General features: G+C 42.4%; 1 pseudogene; it reads right to left on the bottom strand.

Moving 5' to 3' along the window:
• Positions 1-2,817: 2,817 nt before the first annotated feature.
• On the bottom strand, positions 2,818-2,956 carry LOC132821232 (U2 spliceosomal RNA; annotated as a pseudogene).
• Positions 2,957-17,979: the final 15,023 nt, after the last annotated feature.

Below are 17,979 nucleotides of genomic sequence, written 5' to 3'. Positions count from 1 at the left end.
CATCTGGATGAGTATATGAAAAGGAAGCCTGTAGAGGGATATGGGCCAAATACTGGCAAATGGGGACTAGATTCATTTAGGATATAGAACATAGAACATAGAAAGATACAGCACAGAATAGGCCCTTTGGCCCATGATGTTGTGCCGAGGTTTAATCCTAATGTAAAATATAATAACTTAACCTATGCACCCCTCAACTCACTGTTGCATGTCCAGCAGTCGCTTAAATATCCCTAATGACTCTGCTTCCACCACCACTGCTGGCAACGCATTCCATGCATTCACAACTCTCTGCGTAAAGAATCTATCTCTGACATCTCCTTTATACCATCCTCCTAGTATCTTAAAACTATGACCCCTCGTACCAGTCAAACCTGCCCTGGGGAAAAGTCTCTGGCTACTGACTCTATCTATTCCTCTCATTATTTTGTACACCTCGATCAGGTCTCCTCTCTTCCTCCTTCTCTCCAGAGAAAAAAGTCCAAGCTTTTTCAATCTTTCTTCATAAGGCAAGCCCTCCAGTCCAGGGAGCATCCTGGTAAACCTTCTTTGCACCCTCTCCAAAGCCTCTGTATCTTTCCTACAGTAGGGTGACCAGAACTGGACACAATATTCCAAGTGTTGTCCCACCAGGGACTTGTGGAGCTGTAGCAAAACCTCGCAGCTCTTAAACTTGATCCTCCTGTTAATGAAACCCAAAACACCATATGCTTAACAACCCTATCCACTTGGGTGGCAACTTTGAGGGATCTATGTACTTGCACACCCAGATCCCTCTGTTCCTCCACACTACCAAGAATCCTGTCTTTAATCCTATATTCAGCATTCAGGTTCGACCTTCCAAAATGCATCACTTCGCATTTATCCAGGTTGAACTCCATTTGCCATTTCTCAGCCCAGCTCTGCATCCTGTTTATGTCACACTGCAGCCTGAAATAGCCCTCGATACTATCAATGACACCTCCAACCTTTGTGTCATCTGTAAATTTACTAACCCACCCCTCAACCTCCTCGTCCAAGTCATTTATAAAAACTACCAACAGCAGAGGCCCAAGAACAGAGCCCTGCGGGACACCACTCAACACTGTCCTCCAGGCAGAATACTTTCCATCTACAACCACTGTCTGCCTTCTGTCAGCCAACCAATTCCGAATCCAGATAGCCAAATCTCCCTGTATCCCATACTTCCTGACTTTATGAATGCGTCTACCATGGGGAACCTTATCAAACACCTTGCTGAAGTCCATATGCACCACATCCACTGCTCGGCCTTCATTGACCTGTCTTGTCATCTCCTCAAAGAATTCAATAGGATTTGTGAGGTATGACCTGCCCCTCTCAAAACCATGCCTTCAATAATGGTATGCTTTGCCATATCGTCATAGATCCTATCCCTCAGAATTCTTTCCAAAACCATACGGATGGTCGATATGGATGAGTTGGACCAAAGGCTGTTTTCGAGCTGTACTTCTCTATGACTGAGACATAGCAATCTGCAAGCATATGTAACACATAATTGTAGCAATTCTGCTACAATTTAGCTCACTAATGTTTTGTTGTCAACACAAAGTCATGAGAAAGATTGTACTGGCTGACAGTGATTACACTTCATTCACTGTAAAGAACTTTTGACACTTCCTGAGATACTTTGTGCTGATACAGGGTATTCTGGTGACAAAACATCTCCAAAGATAGGCTTGAGAGCTTAATTCCTATTTATAAGCCACACGTTAGGCCAATCATTTATAGTATTGCTGACCTGACTTCAGGTTATTGAATCTGTAGCACCATGCTTCCACCAATGTATCCTTGACGAGAAGTTTACTCTGCTCAGCTCTCCCTCTGCCTTCTGAAGATAATTGCTATTTGATTATTAGACCATTAGTAAAAACAAGAGAATAGGTCTGTTGGCACACAGTGTTACATCCCTTCCTCTGAGCCAGGAGGTCTGAGTTTGAGTCCCACTCCAATGTTTGAGAGCCAAGGCAAGGTGCATTCCTACTGTGGCTAAATTCTTCTGCCACTCTGATAGCAGTCAGTCCAGTTGGGTACTGAGTGGCACCCCTCACATTATAACCTCTGGTGACAGGTTAGTGACCTGTACTAGGAATGTCTTACTGTTGCAATGGGAGTAAGCACATACTTTATCTACCAGTAGGCATGAAAAGAAAGAAGAACCATAGACACCAGGTTGAGCTTGGCGCAGGTAATGGAATGCCTTCTGAATGCTAGGATGAATGGTACATTTTACCATAAACTCCCCGCTAAGATCAAGTGGTAGTTAGTCAGTGTGCAATGACCACCACGTATTAAAAAAGAACAAATGCACATCTAGGCATCCTCTATCATTTCAATATGAAAAGGCAACTCTAAAATAATAAATGCCTTATTATCAACACACTGTCCATAGTATGAAGACACACCAAATGCCATTGTTCTTTGGTCCCATTTGTTTGATATGTAGACATTCAGCAACAATTATTTGTCATTTTGCAAGTTACCAAAGCCATCGAGTCTTGATAATTAAAAAGGGCATTCACATATCTGGCATTCAGGTTACCCAATCTCTTACAGTTTTTTCACCAAACATAAAACTGGCATTTGGCTTCAAGCATAGAGAAAATGAACTGGCCAATTTTCAGCAGCTCATTTCCCTCGATATTCTGACTGGTTCAATTTCAAAGGAATTTCAGCACACAGAAGGAATACCTAAAAGCTCTCCGAATCCTTATACTGTACACCAGTACATTAATTCTCATCCCCATCTGGCCACATTATAACTTTAGAGAAATTACTAATTAATGTCAATAAAACTATAAGATGTAGCAGCAGAAATAGGCCATTCAGCCCATAAAATCAAATTAATATTCAGTCCCTAATTCATGGGCCTATCACATATTAAAACTGACAAGAACAGAACTACACATGACCTTAGCCAAAAGGTCTTAGAAGTGATCAGCCCATAAAGTCTGCTCTGCCATTCAATGAGACCATGGCTCATCTGATAATCGTCAACTCCACTTACTGATTAAAAAAACCTGTCAATTTTGGCCTCAAATTAGAAAGGGTATTGTGTTGTAGGCCATCGTCCAAAAAGAACTGAATGAAGGCAGCCAAAATCATTTTAAACAGAATGCTTACACTTATCATACAGAAAGCACAGGCATCAACAAAGTGGGGAATTAAAGACAGCCTGGGGGATGATGGATTTACCTTTAGCAAATTTCCTTGTTTCGGTTGTTACGAATGCTTAATGCTATATTTTAATTTTTTGTGCAAAATTTCAGTTCAGAACGGACAGAACCATGCACAGCTTTAAGTTTGATTTGTATTTCTGTATATATTGTGTGGCTTAAGAAGGAGAGGATGCAGTTTAATTTCATTTTTGAATCTGTGTGTCATACCATGCCATTTGAGAAGTTGTTTACATGCATTCAAATTAGGATTTTAAAAAAGAACCCTTCAGGTGTATAGGCCAGTTCTTTAGAAAGCAAGTGTAAATGAGAAGTTAAATAAAAGCTGTTACCAAGCAACAGAAGTCTGCTACAGCAGAAAAATAAAAAAAAACCCAGAACAATGGGCAGGGTGCAGGTTTCTGTCAGAGAAAACAGGTCTATGGCAGTAAAGGCAATGTTAGCTTAGCAGTTTGGACAAAAATGAAGTTTTGATTGGCTTAAATGTCAGTAAGAGCAGAGCTCCAGAAACAGAAGATAGCAGAGGAAGATATCCCACCAGGATGTTGAATGAATATGATAAAGGAGCACATGCTAAGGAGTAAATGAGCTATGTTAACAATTTAATGGTATCAGGAAGATATATTAATGAAAGACGAGCATATAGTGAAAACAGAATTTTTCCTGAGGAGAAACCTCCTATAGGTCTATCACAAGGAATTTCAAAGTAGAGAACTGATGATCCTTCTTAGAGATTTGACTATAAGGGTTTTTGAAGATAGAAAGTATTGTTAAGTGAAAGAGTGGGTAAATGTACCCTGACTTAATCTTGAAAAATTTGCAGTAACCCTTCTTAACTCAAGCGTGTTATGCAGTAAGATAGACAAATGGGATAGACAAGACATTGGTAAGGTCACATTTGGAGTACTGTGTACAATTCTGGTCACCCTGATATAGGAAGGATGTTATTAAATGTAAAGGGTGCAAAAACGATTTAGTAGAATGTTACCAAGACTGGAGCATTTTCTTCATGAAGAGAGGCTGGATAGGCAGGGACTTGTGTTACCCCAGGAGCGTAGGGCACTGAGGGGGTCAACTTATAGAGGTTTATAAAATCTTAAGGGGCAACAATAAGGTGAATAGTAAAGGTCATTTTCGCTAGGGTAGATGAGTCCAAAACTAGAGGGCATAGGTTTAAGGCGAGAGGAATTTTAAAATGGACCTGACGGGCAACTTTTTCACACCGAGGGTAGTGTGTTTGTGGAACAAACTGGAAATGGTAAATGCAGGTAGAATTACAACATTTAAAAGACATTTGGACGGGTACATGGATAGGAAAGCTTTGGAGGGATATTGGCCAAATGCAGGCAAGAGGGACTCGTTCAGTTTTGGAAAGCTATTCGGCATGGATGAATTGGGCTGAAGGGCCTTTTTCCCTTCTATATGAGCCTATGACTCTATGACAAGAGATCCAACACAACTTTATTGAACACTTTATCAAGGAGAGACGATAGTTATCAGACCATTTATTATACTTTAATTAAACTTTATTGAACTCTATCAATCTCTTCATAAGGTTCTTCAGTAAACATCCTTCAATCTCTCAATAAACAGTCTCAAATCTGCACTAGGTGTCTACTTCTGGCATGCACTTCCAAGTATTCGCTGCGCCCTAGCCACAGGTCTCGACCACTGAATTTGAACAATTTGACTGAGATTCTGGTTATACCCATTAGTAAGACTGCAAAAGACTGTTCCTCAGGCTTCAGAACCGAGGACAATGTCATTAAGTTTGCAGATGACACAACGATAAGTGGAAGGACAGGTGGTGTTGAGAAAGCAAGGAGGCAGAAGACGGACTTGGAGAGGCTAGGAAAGTGGGCAAAGAAGTGGCGGATGAAATACGATGTGGGAAAATGTGAGATTATTAACTTTGGTGCATACTGGTGAAGAATAGAGGTGTAAACCAATTTCTAAATGGGGAAAGGTTTTGGAAACCTGAAATACAAAGCGTTTTGGGAGTTCAAGTTCAGGATTCTCTTAAGACTATCACGCAGGTTAAGTTAGCAGTTAGGAAGGCAAAATTCATTTCAATAGAGCTAGAGTACAAGAGCAGGATGTACTGCTGAAGCTATATAAGGCTTTGATTAGAATGTATTTGGAATGCTGTGAACAGTTTTAGGCCTTGTATCTAAGGAAGGATGTGCTGGCCTTGGAGGGGGTGCAGAGGAGATTTACGAGAATGAGCGTGGGAATGAAGGCCATACCATAGGAGGAGCAGTTGAGGACTCTGGGTCTGTATCTGATGAATTTTAGAAGGGGCCGGAGAGGGGTGGTGGGGAGATCAGATTGAAATGTACAGAATCTTGGAGGCTAGGAGAGAGTAGACATGGAGAAGAAACTTCCACTAATAGGAGACAAATTGGCAGACTGTGTTCATTGGATACCCATTCTTTTTGAATACAGGGTATAGGTGATTTTCCTCTGCTCTGCGTAGTTCCTCTGTGCTGCAGTGAGTATTGGCTCATTGAAATAATGTTCTGATGCAGCTTCGTTTGTGGCTGCTGGGATGATTGCTTCTGTAGTTCAATATTTGGTCTGTATGTGTTGTTTTCCTGTAGACGCTGGTTTGGAGTTCCCCATTGACTGTTCACTCTACTGTGACATCCAGAAATGGCAGTTTGTTGCTGTTTTCCTCCTCTTTAGTGAATTTTATGCCAGTAAGGGTATTATTGATGGTCTTGAAGGTTTCCTCTAATTTGTTCCTCAGCAATAAACCCAAACAAGCAGACAAAACATGTCCAGAGACCAGAGCCACTCTCCCATACATCAAAGATATCTCAGAAATGACTGCGAGACTACTCAGACCCCTTAGCATCATGGCAGCCCACAAACCCACCAACACACTAAAACAGCAGCTAATGAACTTGAAAAACCCTATGCAGATAACAAGCAAAACTAATGTCATTTACAAAATGCAAGGACTATAACAAACACTACATTGGACAAAGAGGCAAAATCAACTATTTTAAGTGTGACTCTGTACAATGTGCATACTGAGGAGAGTATACACATTCAATGTTATGGAGATAATTGTTCCTTCTGAATAATTGTGTCTGCAAAAGACACAAGTTGGAAATGATTGCAGATTGACAATGACAATCTGAGGTAAATGTAGAGACGCGAATCAATAAAAGTAAATGGATGGAGTTTAGATATAATCTTTTGGATAGATATACAAAATGAAATACATGTATAAATAAAGTATTCAGGGTGTAAGAGTCGAAACATCTCACTATATAATGCTTTGTACAGATTATGCAAATCTTTGATTAAATTTGTTCTGAAATCCTAGATGCAAATATGAACTTTTTTTAACTTAGAAGCAAATTTGTTAATTGTATGTTAATTATCTGCCTATGATGAAAATTGACTGGAATTCAGTTGTGTTCCTAGATAAAAAGAACAGACTGGAACTGTAATTGTTGAAGGTGCATGTTTGTGACATGGATTCCTGTAAATAAATGTCCAGAAATTTGGGTAAAGGTTGACTTCAGTCCAATCTCTCATTATCTGATTTTCCTGAAGTATAGCACCCATTCCCTGTATTTCATAGAATCCCTAGGGCAGAAACAGGCCATTTGGCCCAACAAGTCCACACCAACTCTCCAAAGAGTATCCCACCCTATCCCTGCACTTCCCATGGCTAATCCACCCCATTTTCATATCTCTGGACACTATGAGCAATTTAGTTTTGTCAATTCACTTAGCCTGCATATCTTTGGACTGTGGGGGGAAACACACAAAGACATAGGGAGAATGTGCAAACTCCACACAAACAGGAATTGAACCCAGGTCCCTAGAGTTGTGAGGCAGCAGTGCTAACCGTTGAGCCACGATGCCACCATTATCGTCTTCTATCCTGTTCAGCATTTCTGAGTGCTTAAGTCTGTGAGATTCTGAATGACTTAAATGTTGGTAACCCAATGTTATTTCTCAATGTTCCACCGAGCAAATATTTTGATTTTAGGTTAATTAACAGAACGCAGCAATTTGCCACTGACTATTAATCAGATTGCTAGGTAATCATTGTGAGAGGGCCAGTGAAGTACACATGATGGGATTAGTTTTGACTGCATGACAAAGATCTGCATACAAATACAGCAATTCATAGCAATACATCAATCATCAATAATATAAGCCCTTTAATTTCCAGCATGCCAATTTCTTTAAGCCCCCATCAATCGATTTTAATGCAATTGACATAAACTGCTGATGTGTAATATTGACATTACAGAGAGGTAGAAATTGATGCACAGGGATTGTCTTGAGGGAGCTTTTAATATTAGCTGGAGAAAACCACAACGCACAGCTAATTGTTGTGCAATATCTTTTATTGTAATTTGTTTTATGTGGACATTGTCTCATGTAAGTATGGCTTCTGGAGAATGGATTTAATTATTGTTAAATGGAACATTTATTTGTACGCATCTATCCATGTAATGGAACATTATGAAAAGAGATGGCTATATTCTTGTCTAAACAGATCAATTTCAGAATACAATTTTGCTTTTTAATGGGCTGGCATGGGCCGTATATAACCTGAGTGAAGCCATGGGCATTAGATTGTAGTGAGTGATATGAAACTGCCTCACAGAAAACTGTCTGATACCCATGGGTTTGAAATAGGCGACAAGGTGATGGGCACCAGATTAACTGATCCCTCCTGTCATCACTGATTCTGTGCTCTTGATAGGACTGTGATAATTACCCACAAAGCAATTGTCCTTGAAATTCACACTGAAGTGATTTGATATGGTTTTGAGAAAAGAGGTAAGGCACTAATTAAAAGGACATCTCTCAAATGCTGACAAGACTGACTGTTCTGCTAGTTTTTTTGTCTAATACAAAGTTTAAATAGGTTCTGAGTACCAATAAGAAGAGCTCTGTGTGAAATATAAATTTGCAAGCATCCACCTAGCAAGCATGCGGGACAAACAGTATAACTCTAAAAGCTGTAAGCAGTGTTCAGCCTCCTATATACAACAGCTAAGGCTTGTTTTACAATATTGTTACACATCGAACCAGCTGGCTGGAGAATGCCTGAGCGGAGAGATTAGCATTAATATGGTACCATGATGATCTGCCCACTAATCCAACATGTGTCTAAAGTGTTGCTGTTAACAGTTGAGGTATAGCGCAGCACAATATGGAAAACCTTGCTAACATGCTGCAATGTAGTTTTTGCGGAGCAGTTTGCCAAGTGAATACCATTATTTTCCCCAAGGTTTTTAAGGGTGTGATGGTTATTAAGAGACATAAGGCAACCCAATAATGTACATAAAAGGCTGTTTGGATCAGATGTCTAAACCTGTCGGTATGTTTGTGAATTGATGAACATGTTTGTTGTCATGCTAATCTGAGCAATCCTGCATTTTTTGTGCTGCTCACAACGAGGGAGTTATCAGTTTTGTCTTTGTTGACGAACACGAGATCACGTTACATACTCATCGACACTACATTTCAAAAGAACAGAGCTAAAACTCTAGCAGATTCACTGAACGGAATGCAGCCAGCTGTGCTAGCTTTCCATCCAACAGTTAAGAATTCTAAATTACGCTCAGTGCCTCTAATTGAGGCTAACTATATCTGAGCTGGCATTGTTTTGCAGGTTGTGCATTGCTGACTGTGATGTCTGGATCCTTATACTACCCTTGTAAACTAAGTTAAAAATCACACAACACCAGGTTATAGTCCAACAGGTTTAATTGGAAGCACTAGCTTTCGAGTGACGCTCCTTCATCAGGTGGTTGTGTCAAGACAAGCGTCACTCCGTAAGCTAGTGTGCTTCCAACTAAACCTGTTGGACTATAACCTGGTGTTGTGTGATTTTTAACTTTGTACACCCCAGTCCAACACCGGCATCTCCAAATCTTGTAAACTAAAGGATTTTATGATAAGGTTAACATGATCCTCATGTTCACAATCTCTCTTTGCCCAACCTCTGAAATTCCAAACTCTTCTTCTGAATTCCTGAAGAAGGGCTTATGCCCGAAATGTCGAATCTCCTGCTCCTTGGATGCTGCCCGACCTGCTGCGCTTTTCCAGCAACACATTTTCAGCTCTTCTTCTGAATTACCAATCCAGTAATGGCCAGCAATTTGTCACATTTTTTACACGTCCAAGCCAATATGTTTCAGTAAATTATTTGGACTTGAATTAATTGAAGTACTGCATCCCTTGCCAATAATGGTTTTGACTGCTCAAACCATATTAGTGTAATTATTTAATGAATGTTCTCCATTCTCTTGCCTTACTTTAGCATTTCTGTAGCACTGCAGTTAGGATTTTTTATACAATGGCGCAATGTTTTGGAATAGCACTAGCTGAAATTTAGTAGATTCTCAAGACAATTAGGGAAACAGTAAAACTAGACAGAACCAAACTATTCTGACGAGTTGGTGTGTGTATGACAATGGGTTACAGTCTAGATAATAGAATTAGACCTGGCAGAAGTGATTAGAAAGCAGGTCTGCAAAGACAGGAGAGAAAATGGTCCCAACCACTGTTCCACGTACAGCACTTGGTGCCAGGTGAAAATAACAACTTTGAATCTGATATTGACAGATTATTTCTAACAAAGATATTAAGGGACATAGACAAAGGCAGAATGATATAAAGCTAGATAATAGTTAGACTTAGATCTCAGTTAATAGCCGAATAGGAACAAGGGGCTGAAATTGCTTACTTCAATTTATTTACTCCTGGGACATGGTGTCACTAGCTGGCCAGCATTTATTGCCCATCTCTAATTGCCCTTGAGAATGTGTTAGTGCTCTTCCTTCTTGAACCACTGCAGTTCACTTGCTGAGAGTTAATCCACAATGCTCAAGGGAGGGAATTCCAGGATTTTGACCCAGGCAGTGATTCCCAGGCTCTCAGGGAGCAATGATTCCCGGTCCTCAGGCAGCGATTCCCAGGTTCTCAGGCAGTGATTCCCAGCCCTCGGGCAGCAATGATTCCCGGTCCTCAGACAACGATGATTCCCAGTCCTCAGGCAGCGATTCCCAAGCCCTCAGGCAGCAATGATTCCCGGTCCTCAGGCAGCGATGATTCCCGGTCTTCAGCCAGCGATTCCCAGGCCTTCAGGCAGTGATAATTCCTGATCCTCACGCAGTGATTCCAGGCCCTCAGGCAGCAATGATTCCCGATCTTCAGGTTGCGATGTTTCCCTGCCGTCAGGCAGCAATTCCCGATACTCAGGCAACGATCCCTGAGCCCTAAAGCAGTGATTCCCGGGCCCTCAGGCAGTAATGATTCTCGGTCCTCAGGTTGCGATGTTTCCCCGCCCTCAGGCAGCGATTCCCGGGCCCTCAAGCAGCGATTCCCGATCTCAGGCAATGATGATTCCCAGCCCTCAGGCAACGATTCCCAAGCCCTCAGGCAGTGATAATTCCCTGCCCTCAGGCAGCGATGATTTCTCACCCTCAGGCAGCGACTCCTGGGCCCTCAGGCAGAGATTCGTGGTCCGCAGGCAACAATTCCTGGTGCTCAGGTAGCGATTCCCGACCGTCTGGCAGCAATTCCCAGGCCCTCAGGCAGCAAATCCTGGTCCTCAGGCAGTGATTGTCGGCCCTCCGGCAATGATTCCCGGACCCTCAGGCAGTGATTCCTAGCCCTCAGGCAGCGGTGATTCCCGGCCCTCTGACAATGATTCCCAGTCCTTAGGCAGTGAATCTTAGTCCTCAGGAGTGATTCCCAACCCTCAAGCAATGATTCCTGGCCCTCAGGTGATGATTCCTGGGCCCCAGGCGACAATGCCCTGCACTCAGGTAGTGATTCCTGGCTCTCTGGCGGTGACTCACTCTCGGAAATGGTTCCGGGCCAGGCGCAGTGACCTCTTGTAGCAGCATGGCATCCTCCCAGCCTGGTGTGAGGTCTCCTGCAGTAGCCTCCTGGTGTGGTGTGGCAACTTCCAAGCCTGGCATAGCAGCCTCCCAATGTGGTATCCTCAGCCCGGTGTGGCATCCTCTCGGCCTAGCAAGGCGTCCTCAGCCCAGCGTGGTGTCCTCTTGGCCCGGTCTGGTGGATCTGAAATGATCTCCAAAGTGTTGCTCAATTCGACCTGGAACCAAAGCTCCATGCAGACTGAGGCTAGGTGCCAGTGTAGTCCACTGTTCTGAACTTTTATTTCTGCAATGCTGGACATTTTATTTCTTTATTGTCTAAGATCTTGTAACTAAAGAAGCTGTGAGACAAGGTTAGAGTGGTGCTAGAATCCTTACCTGGTCTGGCCTACATGTGACTCCAGACCCACAGCAATGTGGCTGACTCTTAACTGTCCACTGGGCAATTAGAGATATGCAATAAATGCTGGGCTAAATAGTAATACCCTCATCCCGTGAATGAATAAAAAAGATAGAGTTCAGGTCTATACGCTCCTGTGAGGGTGAAAGGCAAGGTTGATAGGAATAGGGAACCTTGCACAACAAGAGATATTGAAGCTTTGACCAGAAAAAGGAGGTAAAGCTCAGGCAGCTGGGATCAAGGGAATACCTGAATGTATATAGGGGATATAGGAGTATAACGCAGAAGGAAATCAAGAGAGCGAAAAGGAGGCACGAGATAGGCTTGGCTGAGAAGGTTAGGGTGAATTCAAAGAGGTTAAAGGAAAATGAATAACTAGAGAGAGAATAGGATTCCTCAAAGACAAAAGTGGACATGTATGTGTAGAAATGCAGGAGATAGGCAAGGCTCTCGATGAATATTTCTCCTCTGTGTTTACTGTGGAGAAAGACATGAAGACTTGGGAACTTGGGGAAGTTAGTGGTCATATCTTGGGGACAGTCCATATCCCAGTAGAGGAGGTATTAGAATGTATGAAAGTGGATAAATCTCATGGTTTTGACCAGATATATCCGAGAACACTGCAAGAGGCTAGGGAAGGAATTGTGGGGTTCCTGGCTGATATTGTTGCATCATCATTAGCCATGGTTGAGGTCCTGAAGACTTGAGGTTAGCAAAAGTTGTGCCCTTATTCAACGGGGCTGCAAAGGAAAATCTGGGAACTAGAGAACAATAAGCCTACCTTTAAGGTAGGGAAGTTAGTTGAGAAGACTCAGAGATAAGATACAAATACATTTGGAAAGACAGCGTTTGATGAGGAATAGTCAGTTTGTGCGTGGGAGATCATACCTCACAAACTTGTTAGAGTTCTTTGATATAAAAAGTGAGGTCTGCAGATGCTGGAGATCAGAGCTGAAAATGTGTTGCTGGTTAAAGCGCAGCAGGTCAGGCAGCCTCCAAGGAACAGGAAATTCGACGTTTCGGGCATAAGCCCGAAGGAAGGGCTTATGCCCGAAACGTCGAATTTCCTGTTCCTTGGATGCTGCCTGACCTGCTGTGCTTTAACCAACAACACATTTTCAGCAGAGTTCTTTGATGAACTGACCATTACAGCTGAGAAGGGCAGGGCAGTAAATATAGTCTGTATGGATTTCAGTAAGGCCTTTGATGAAGTTCCACATGGTAGGCTGCTCTGGAATGTTAGATCACATGGAATCTGGGGAAGTGGGCAAATTGGATACACAGTTACTTGATGGTAGGAAGCAGAGGGTAATAGTGGAAGGATGCTTGTCTCTCTGGAAGCCTGTGACTAATGGAATGCCTTGGGTCAGTGCTGGGCCCATTCCTGTTTGTTATCTATATCAATAATTTGAATGAAAATGTACAAGGCATAATCAGTAATATTGCTGATGACACTAAAATCGATGGTATCATGGAGAGTAAGGAAGATAATCAGAAACTGTAGCAGAAACTTGATCACCTGAGGAATGGCAAATGGAGTTTGATATAGAAAAGTGTATTTTGGAAAGTCAAATCAAGGTAGAAGCATCATGATGAATGGTACGGCCTTAAGGAGTGTAGTGGAACTGAAGGACTTTGGAGTTCAGGTGCACAGTTCTCTGAAAGTGGAGTCACAGGTAGGCAGGGCAGTGAAGAAGGCTTTCGGCACACTGACCTTCATCAGTCAGGGCACTGAGTATAGAAGTTAGGAAGTTATGTTGCAGTTGTACATGACGTTGGTGAGGCCGGACTTGGAGCATTGTGTTCAGTTCTGGTCACCTAGCTATAGGAAGGATGTTATTAAACTGGAAAGAGTACAGAAGAAATTTACAAGAATGATGCCAAGACTCAACAGTCTGAGTTATAGGGAGCAGTTCGACAAGCTAGGACTCTTTTTAGAGCACAGGAAAATGAGGTGAGATCCTTTGCAAGTGTATAAAATCATGAGATGCCTGGATAGGATAAATGCACTGAGTCTTTTTCCCAGGGTTGGGGACACAAGGATGAGAAGGCATCAGTTTAAGGTTAGAGGGGAAAGAATAAAAGGGAACCTGAGGGGCAACTTTTTTACACAGAGTGTGGTATGCGTATGGAATGAGCTGCCAGCGGAAGTGGTTGAGGCAGGTACATTAACAACACTTAAAAGGCATTTGGACAAATACATGGATAGGAAAGGTTTAGAAGGATCTGGGTCAAGTGCGGGGAAATGGGGTTAACGTTGATGGACATTTTGGTCGGCATGGACTAGTTTTGGCTGAAGGGCCTGTCTCCATGCTGTAGGACTCTATGACTGACTCTATGTGACTCCAGACCTACAGCAATGTAGTTGTCTCTTAACTGCCCTCTGTGCATCTAAAGATAGGCAATAAATGCTGACCGTGCCAGCAACACACACATCACATGAATGAATAAAAAAATCAGGACAAAACAGCTTGCTTGATTATTGCCCTTGGATTCAATATTAACCCTGTCAATCACATTGATTCTAATTCTTTATAAATTATTTCAGTTCTTGAAGGTACCATGATTGACAGGATGCACTGTGACACTTTCTTCAACAAAATTTTCCAAAACTGAGGCCTGTGATTGCCAGCGTGTTGCTCTGTGGGATGTTGTGATCATATAATGCATTGTGGCTGTAACAGCCTCAGTTTGAATCTGAATTACGGCAGTAAGTGCTCCCTGTGCTCCAGCTTTGGGGGTGGCACAGTGGCTTAGTGGTTAGCACTGCTGCCTCACCTCGCCAGGGACCCAGGTTCGATTCCAGCCTCAGGCAACTGTCTGTGTGGAGTTTCCACATTCTCCCTGTGTCTGTGTGGGTTTCCTCCCCCAGTCCAAAGATGAGCAGGTTAGGTGAATTAGCCGTGCTAAATTGCCCATGTGTTCAGGGATGCCTAGGCTAGGTGCATTAGACAGGGGTAAATATAGGGTAGGGGAATGGGTCCGGGTGGGTTACTCTTTGGAGGGTCGGTGTGGACTGGTGGGGCCGAAGGGTCTATTTCCACACTGTAAGGATTCTATGACTTCCATTATTGCAGCAGGACATCGGGTGGATGGGAACATAACCATTTCCAGGTTCCCTTTCAAGTTGCAAATCATCCTGACTTGGATTTATATCACTCCTCTATCATTACTGTGGGTTAAAATTCTGGGAATTCTTGTCCCTCAGCCAGGTAGTTTGCAGCATGTTATGACCAGGTGAGGAGAGAATCGACTCTCCTCTTCTCCATCTCCTCAGTTTTCTGCAGCAAAATGTTTTCAATTCTTTTATCCACCTATGTGTTTCTCTCTCCAATCATAGCTAGCTAAATTTTCTACAGCAGTACGGAGACAATTACAGTCAATTAAGGACAATTTATAGGCAATTAAGGAGACTGTAAGGAAAGGATAGTGGCCAGGGTAAATGGAAGATAAAAGAATACAGTTTTAAAGTCTTTAAGGTGCTTTGAAGGTGTCAGGTCTTACCTGAGGTCATGTTTGGTTAGCGGTGTCTTGGATCAGCAGCGTCCATGAATATTGCAGATGAAGTGCTTAATATTCAATGTTCCTCTGATTCATCGTTATTAGTTGCTTTATCATTTCTGAAAGCTCAGGCAGAAGGAGAGAGCCAGTCTTCTTCAATCCCAGTCATCTCTCCAGCTCCACCAATCTATTTCAGTTCCTTGAAATAGATGTCATTTATTGTGTATTTCCAAGTCTAGATTCATTTTCTCCCAGCTGGATAATTGTGGGTAATTTTTTTTTATCTTCAACATATGAACTGCTCATAAAGGTAGAAAACAAACTGAAAATACAGGTTACTTCACATCTAATTGGTGTCAGTCTCTTTTGATAAAAGGATTAATTTCGGTTCAGATTGCTGCTTGTTTATTGGTGGCTTCATGAAATTTGGCTGAACCTGAGACGACTCTGGACATCTTTAAGTCAGCGCTATTTCTTTAGAAACTATTTTAATTCTTGAAGGTACCATTTCTTAAAGTCAGATGATAGAAGTTGGAAATTGATCATCCATATTTCGTCACTGTCATATTTTCAGGGCAACTTGAGATGGCATCACCCAAACCCGGGGAAGAAACTCTTTTTCAAGTCTAATACAATCCAAGCCTGCTGTCAAATATATCTTTGCATGCTGACTATGTGAGTAAGTGAGCAGACAGCTAAAATTCTCACCAAAAGAATAATATGTTCATGAGAACTTATCCAAGGGAAACTATGAAGCAGACAATAGAAATCATTAAATAAAAATGTTTGCTTAATTTATCTGAACATTTTTTTAAAGGCAGATGTGGTTGAAAAATATCTTGTGCACAAACAAAAGCTCTTCTGAGTTAAAAGGGTTATCCAACTTTGCCGAAGTATCTTAAAGTTTAAACCAAAATCCTAAAGCATTAAACTCGATTAATTTCTTTCAGTTACATTCTGACTGCTAGTCCGTAGGACGATATAGGAAACCTTCTGTACCAACATTTGATAAACAACAATGACTTGAAATGTTTTATTTTGACTGTCACGTGCGACAATTAGGATACTAGGAAAATCCCCAGATTTTATAAAAGCAAAATACTGCACATTCTGGATGTCTGAAATTAAAAAAACAGAGATTGATCAGATCTCTACAGTGTGGAAACAGACCCTTCGGCCCAACAAGTCCACACCGACCCTCAGAAGAGCAACCCACTCAGACCCATTCCCTTACATTCACCCCTGACTAATGCACCTAACGCTATGGGCAATTTAGCAAAGCGAATTCAACTTCTTCAGGCTCATGACCTGAAGAAGAGCTCATGCCCGAAACATCGATTCTCCTGGTCCTTGGATGCTGCCTGACCTGCTGCGCTTTTCTAGCAACACATTTTCAGCTGTGATCACCAGCATCTGCAGTCCTCACTTTCTCCTAAAAATCACACAACTCCAGGTTATAGTCCAACAAGTTTAATTGGAAGCACACTAGCTTTCAGAGTGACGCTCCTTCATCAGGTGATAAAGGAGGGCTCGATCGTAACACAGAATTTATAGCAAAAATTCACAGTGTGATGTAACTGAAATTATACATCGAAAAATTGATTGTCTGTTAAACCTTTCATCTGTTAAAATACAATGATAGTTTCACTTCTTTCATGTGTAAATCACAAAACCTTTTTTTTAAAAGTTGTATTCTCGGGTTAGCTGTTAACAATGGTGATAGCTAGACAATATGTTGAAGATGTTAGCCCCCTGTGTTCTCTGTCTATGCCATGATGTTTAGATTGATTCTAATCTAAAAAGTGAGATAACAGAGTTTTATATAAATTCATGCAGTTTTTGAGCTCAGAGTTCTACATGAATGCATGCGGTTTTTGAACAAAGTACGATGTGATCCTGCAAGTACAAATTCACCCCACAAAATATATGTGTGCATGTGGGTCTTATTCTGTCTGTGTGTGTATCTGTCTGGGGTGGGGGTTGTGAGTGTGAGAAAGTGTGTGTGTGTGTGTGTGTGTGTGTGTGTGGTGAGTGCAGAGTGTCTTAAGTCTGTGAGGGGGGTGCGTGTGTGAGTGTGGGAGTGCGTGTGTCTATAAGGGTGTGTGTGGGTGTCTGTGTGCGCATCTGTGTGTACCCGTGTCCATGTGTATGTGAGAGTGTGTGTGTGTGTGTAGTGCAATGGTGATCACCTGTAATGTGACATGAACCCAAGGTCCCGGTTGAGGCCCTCCCTATGGGTACTGAACTTAGCTATCAGCCTCTGCTTGGCCACCTTTCTCTGCTAGGAGAAAGTGAGTACTGCAGATGCTGGAAATCAGAGCTGAAAATGTGTTGCTGGAAAAGTGCAGCAGGAGCAGGTCAGGCAGCATCCAAGGAGCAGGAGAATCGACGTTTCAGGCATGAGCCCTTCTTCAGGTCATGAGCCTGAAGAAGGGCTCATGCCCGAAATGTTGACTCTCCTGCTCCTTGGATGCTGCCTGACTTGCTGCGCTTTTCCAGCAACACATTTTCAGCACTTTTCTCTGCTGCCTGTAGTGAAGTCCACTTGGAGGATGGTCCCCTGTACAACAGGTTTCAAGATGCCTTACAGGGGATCTCCAGCTTCTGTCGCGACACTACAGATTTCTCACAGAAACTCAGCACCCACGGACCAGTCGAATCGGGAACATTCCTCGTCACAATGGATGTTTCCGCACTCTACACCAGCATCCCCACAATGACGTCATCGCAGCAACAGCCTCAGTACTCAACACCAACAACTGCCAACCTCCGAGAACCATCCTACAGCTCATCCGCTTTATCCTCAATCACAACGTCTTCACCTTTGACAACCAGTTCTTCATCCAGACACACGGAACAGCCATGGGGACCAAATTTGCACCCTAATATGCCAACATGTTTATGCACAGGTTTGAACAAGACTTCTTCTCTATGCAGGATCTCCAACCAACATTGTACACCAGGTACATTGACATTTTCTTCCTCTGGACCCATGGTG

Source organism: Hemiscyllium ocellatum, chromosome 12 (assembly GCF_020745735.1).
Source record: "Hemiscyllium ocellatum isolate sHemOce1 chromosome 12, sHemOce1.pat.X.cur, whole genome shotgun sequence".
NCBI classification, from domain to species: Eukaryota; Metazoa; Chordata; class Chondrichthyes; order Orectolobiformes; family Hemiscylliidae; genus Hemiscyllium; species Hemiscyllium ocellatum.
Note: the sequence above shows the minus strand (reverse complement) of the source record. Positions and strands in the feature narration are given on the sequence as shown.